This window comes from Rutidosis leptorrhynchoides, chromosome 4, assembly GCF_046630445.1.
Source record: "Rutidosis leptorrhynchoides isolate AG116_Rl617_1_P2 chromosome 4, CSIRO_AGI_Rlap_v1, whole genome shotgun sequence".
NCBI classification, from domain to species: domain Eukaryota; kingdom Viridiplantae; phylum Streptophyta; class Magnoliopsida; order Asterales; family Asteraceae; genus Rutidosis; species Rutidosis leptorrhynchoides.
The window spans coordinates 325,916,275-325,922,473 of NC_092336.1; positions in this window are offsets into that span (position 1 = coordinate 325,916,275).

The window sequence follows — 6,199 nt, forward strand, 5'->3', positions numbered from 1 at the left end:
CAAGCATCTAGAATGTGGAATCATCGATTTAATGAGGAGGCCAAGAAATTTGGCCTCATTAAAAATGGTGATGAAGCTTGTGTATACAAGAAAGCTAGTGGGAGCACTATCATGTTCCTTGTACTATATGTAGATGATATATTGTTATTTGGAAACGATATTCCGACAATGCAAGGTGTTAAAACTTGGCTAAGTAAATGCTTCTCCATTAAGGATCTTGGAGAAGCACAATACGTTTTGGGGATTGGGATCTACAGGGATAGATCCAAGAAACTGATAGGTTTGAATCAAAGTGCATACATTGAAAAGGTCTTGAAAAGGTTCAAGATGGAGAACTCTAAGAAAGGTTTGGTACCTATTCAAAGAGGAATGCTCCTTAGTTCATCTCAGTGCCCCACCACGAAAGATGAACAGGAAAGAATGAAGAATGTCCCATATGCGTCTGCTATTGGGTCAATCATGTATGCAATGATATGCACTAGACCGGATGTGTCATGCGCTCTAAGCTTGACAAGTAGATACCAGAATAACCCAGGAAACAGTCATTGGATTGCTGTTAAAAGTATATTGAAATACCTTAGGAGGACTAAGGATATGTTTCTAATATATGGGTCTGGTGAGGAGGAACTCTGTAAAAGGTTACGTAGACGCGAGTTTCCAAACTGATCGAGATGATTCTCGATCACAATCCGGTTATGTCTTCACGTTAAATGGAGGTGCGGTCTCTTGGAAGAGTTCAAAACAGGATGTTGTTTCATTATCCACTACAGAGTCGGAGTACATTGCCACCTCATTGGCAGCGCAGGAAGCTGCATGGATGAAGAAATTCATCGACGGCTTAGGAGTAGTCCCTTCCATTCAGGACCCTCTTGAGATCTTTTGTGACAACGAGGGTGCGATTGCTCAAATCAAGGAACCTCGTGCTCACCAAAAGACCCGTCACATTGAGCGGAGATTCAACTACATAAGAGATGAAGTTGAAAAGGGAAAGATATGTATTCGCAAAGTTCACACAGATCTTAATATAGCGGATCCACTCACGAAACTCTTACATGGTGCAAAACATCAAGGGCATGTTAGTGCATTAGGGCTTCGATATTCTAGTGATTGGTCATGATCTGTTTTAAGTATTGTAACGGAAAGAAATTGTTCAAACTCATTAATATAATTATGATATTAATTTATTTTGAGTTATGTTCCTATTTTGCATATTTTATCCATGAATAAGTAATTATTCTAAATTCCGTAGTCGATCACATTTGTGGGAACAAGTGTGAGGTTTAGACTATTGTGAACTTGGATTGGTATACATTCACAGAATGAATGTGGGGCAAGGTTGCAACCAAGGTTCATAGATATTTGTGGGATACAAATATTGGAAGACCCGCCCTCAAGATTCACTAAATGGAGCCTTTGTGGTTGATCACATGTAATCTTGAGTAAAGGCGAATATCATCGTATCCTCTGACCTGAGATACATATAGGGTTCGGATATTCACTAAGTATTGTGCCTTGATTCTTTCCTTCACTATTCTGAAATATGGTAGTTCATAAGGAAGAGCTCAGGTATAATGCATAGTGTATATCTAGGACATATGTAGTCAAGATGGAATTTGTCCCTCTTATTCGTTGAGAGTCAGATGTCTAAGGCCTGATAAAGTTAAATCTAGAAGAGAGTGATCACTCTATGTCTCTTGGATTTAACATGACATCTAGGATGAAAGGATATAATGAAAAGATTCACCTATTCATATTCGACATGACGAACTCGAAAGGGATGATGTTATTGAATGGCACTAAGTCATAACATATTGGGGGTGATGGACGGTCGTTAGATGGTATCCGTCACTTGCATTAATTTCTTATGTTTCTCGTGCAAGTGGGAGATTGAAGGTTTTTCGTATGCCCGAGAGACATATCAAATTAACGTGGCTAATATGTTTTGATCCAAGTCGGGTCATACCCAATAACAAGCTTACCGACACCTTATACGTATTTGATCTTAATGATTGGATCATTAAACAAATACGCGACACTTGGATTTTAGAAAATCGGGTTTCTAAAATATTATCACTTGAGATAAATTATTTGGATAATTTATATATAATTGTTTATGGGTTTAAATGATTATATTGTGTTATATTTTATAAAAGGTTTTATAAAATATATAAGTAACAAAATAATACATAAGTTTATAACAAGTTTATAAACTTTTATAAACTTACAAGTATTATTATTAAACATTATAAGTGTGCAGATTTTGGGACTCCAAGGAGACACCCCATGCTTATTTTGGTTACTTTAAAGTTGACATAACTCCTAAGGAACATGCCTAACTAGTTTACCAAGGCTTGACTCAAGTGATACATAAAATACACAAAAAATAGCAAGTGAAATTCAGCTCCTTTTGCTGAATTCTGGCTGATTTTTTTGCTGTCCAAGAGGGAGTTCTTGAGCTTATTTGGAAGCTTATTTTCAAGTGTCAATAAATCCTAACCATTGTACAAGGTGTTGGTGTCAAGTTTGGGGTATAATCTCTTGAGGTTTCATCACTTTGAGGCTTGCATTCATCATCATCTTCATCATCATCTTGCAACTTTGAAAACAACCCTCAACTAGCTTGAGGAGGTATAATCTCTAAACCCACTCTTAGTTTGTAAGTATGTTTCACAACTTGATCCTATTTGGGATTTAACTTTAAATGGCTAAAGATTTACAAGTTTTAAAATGGTAATTTATACACTTCCGCAAATCTTATTTCTTGAATAATTATAAGTATTATGAAACTTGTTAAATCCCAACAATATGTACATATTTGTTATAGGTTCGTGAATCGACCAGTGGCCAAGTCTTACTTCCCGACGAAGTAAAAATCTGTGAAAGTGAGTTATAGTCCCACTTTTAAAAAATCTAATATTTTCGGATGAGAATACATGAAATTTTATAAATGTTTTACGAAATAGACACAAGTAAATGAAACTACATTATATGGGTGAATGATCGAAGCCGAATATGCCCCTTTTTAGCTTGGTAGCCTAAGAATTTGGGAACAGACCCCCAAATTGACGCCAATCCTAAAGATAGATCTATCAGGCCCAACAAGCCCCATTCTGAAATTTGGAATGCTTTAGTACTTTGAAATTATCGTGTCCGATGGGTGTCCCGGAATAATGGGGATATTCTATATGCATCTTGTTAATGTCGGTTACCAGTTGTTCACCATATGAATGATTTTTATCTCTATGTATGGGATGTATATTGAAATATGAAATGTTGTGGTCTATTATTATGATTTGATAATATATAGGTTAAACCTATAACTCACCAACATTTTTTGTTGACGTTTTAAGCATGTTTATTCTCAGGTGATTATTAAGAGCTTCCGCTGTTGCATACTAAAATAAGGACAAGATTTGGGGTCCATGTTTGTATGATATTATATAAAAACTGCATTCAAGAAACTTATTTTTGATGTAATATATTCTTATTGTAAACCATTATGTAATGGTCGTGTGTAAACGGTATATTTTAGATTATCATTATTTGTTAATCTACCTAATGCTTTTTAAACCTTTATAGATAAAATAAAGGTTATGGTTGTTTTAAAAATGAATGCAGTCTTTGAAAAACGTCTCATATAGAGGTCAAAACCTCGCGATGAAATCAATTAATATGGAACGTTTATAATCAATATGAACGGGACATTTCATGCGCCATGTGTTGTATTACCATTGCCAATTGATTCACATTCTCACTTGAACTGTCACTGCCTTGCTTTGTAACAAAGCGGTTGGCAACACTCTGTGCCTTTCAATACCCACATTTTCCTACGCAGTGATAAGTGCGCAAATTGGCTCAGTTTTCGCAGAAGTTACTATCGTTATCCCTTTGCAAGTTGCAAACTTAATCATGCCATGAATTATTGATGAAATAACGCGAAGCTTACATAGCATAGTGCGCCCTAATAAGATATTGAAACGTGAAGTGGAATGCAAAACATATAAGTTCAGGGATGATTTTCTTGTTCTTTGTGTCTACTTCATCAACCAGCTCAATGTTTAGTTCCAATTGCCCTAGAGCCAATGTAGCTTCACTAGAAAATCTAGACAGTGACACCGCGGTTGGCAACAATTTTGCTTTGATGCTTTCTGGAAATTTGCTGAAACATTGCTCGTACATGACATCAACGCTGCTGCATGTATCAATGTGCACTTTCCTGATAACAATTGTTGTATCCGCAATCTTGCAAGAAATAGTTATGGGCTCATCTGACATTCCGCAATGTTGCACAGGTGGAAACATTATTGGCGCAAACTGCCACTTGTCCAAAACTTCTTCAGCCTTTCTCTTCTGCGCAACATTGTTGACTAGAACCATATTGATTACTTTGATTTGTTGCAAAATTTTCCTTTTTTCCAATAACTTTTGAGCCTAAATTCTTAACTGCGGGAGCCTTTCGCTCCTGCTACATCATTGCACCAACATCTGGTGTTTTAGGCGTATTGGACAAATTGGGCGCAATCATTGCGTTTGTTGTGCTTCTGTTTTGTCAATTAACAAATGATCCAACTTGCCTTGCGTTGTTTCTTCCGCAGTCAATTCAACTAGATCACGACATCTGTTTGTGTCATGGCCATAATTATCATGAAAGATACAAAACTTAGATTTATCGCGTCTATTGTTATCTGACAGCGGTGGCAGATCTGAGAAAGATCTGGAAATCCGCTCTTGCATCAAGATTTCTTTTGGTATTTTAGACAATGCCTGAATTATGCTGAATGAATCGTTACTCCACTTTCTTGAAGAATTGGGGTCACAATTGTTATACGTATAGTTTCCATTATTGTAACGACCCGACAAAATCGTCATTGACGGCGCCGTTAAATTAGGTCCCGTTACGTGGTCATAGTCCCTAAATGAGACGCGTTTGACCAAAATTATGTCGCATTCATTTGAAACGTATATGACTTGCAAAGTTTTAAGTTACCAAACGGTTCGACAATAAATTTAAGTTTACAAAAGTTATAAAGTATAAATGAATTAATTTGCGACATAATATAAGTTGTAAATCTCGAATGCTATCAATAGCGTATGTATGTATGTATGCTTGACCCCAAGCAAGTAATCAAAGTGTATGCATGTATGCTTGACCGCAAGCAAGTAATCAAAGTGTATGCATGTACGCTTGACCCCAAGCAAGATAAGTGTACGCGGAAGCATGTATCAAGTAGCCAAGTATGAACCTGAGAAACATATAGAAAACTGTCAACAAAAAATGTTGGTGAAATCATAGGTGTATTTATAAACGTTGTTTTTGAACCACAAGATTTTGTATAGTTGATTATCCAAATCGTTTGCATTCCAAAAGTATGTTTGCGAGCACCCAATTATCAAGACTTAACTGTATATGAACTCCATTGAATTAGTGTTAGAACCTACACTATACCTGAAAATATATTTCATCCGCTAACGGTAGCGAACCGTCCGAATGAGGGCTCGTCAAGCCCATGTGATCACATAACATAAGTTCACGTTTACACCCTGCAAGTGTAACTAATGATAATTGAATTGAGGCTTTTTGTTCTAACTCGCTGTGGAATGTTTGTTTTCGTACTTGTGTTCAAAGTATAAAAGTATAAACCGTATATGTTTCTCATCCCATGATTTAAAGTATAAAAGTTGTTGAAAAGATGGGACTATGATCTCACCGTAGTTGCATGCCAATGTACCAAGAATCTATTTTAAAGTTCGTCAAACCCTAACCAAGAATCATGAATGCGACGACCCGAAAATTTCCGACCAAATTTAAACTTAATCTTTATATGTTTTTGACACGATAAGCAAAGTTTGTAATATTGAGTCTCAAAATTTTTGAACTGTTAACATGGATTCAGTTAACCTTTGACTATTCTCTACGATTCACGAATAATTAATTATAAATAAATATATGTGATATGTATAATTTCTATTCACAGTGATTGTTATATTAAAATATATTCAATTTATGATATTATATATATATATATATATATATATATATATATATATATATATATATATATATATATATATATATATATATATATATATATATATATGTTATATAATATTACATAATTAAAACTGAAATATTAATATACGAAATTACAAACTAAAATATAGTTATTATATTATATTAATATTATTATTAGTACTTTCA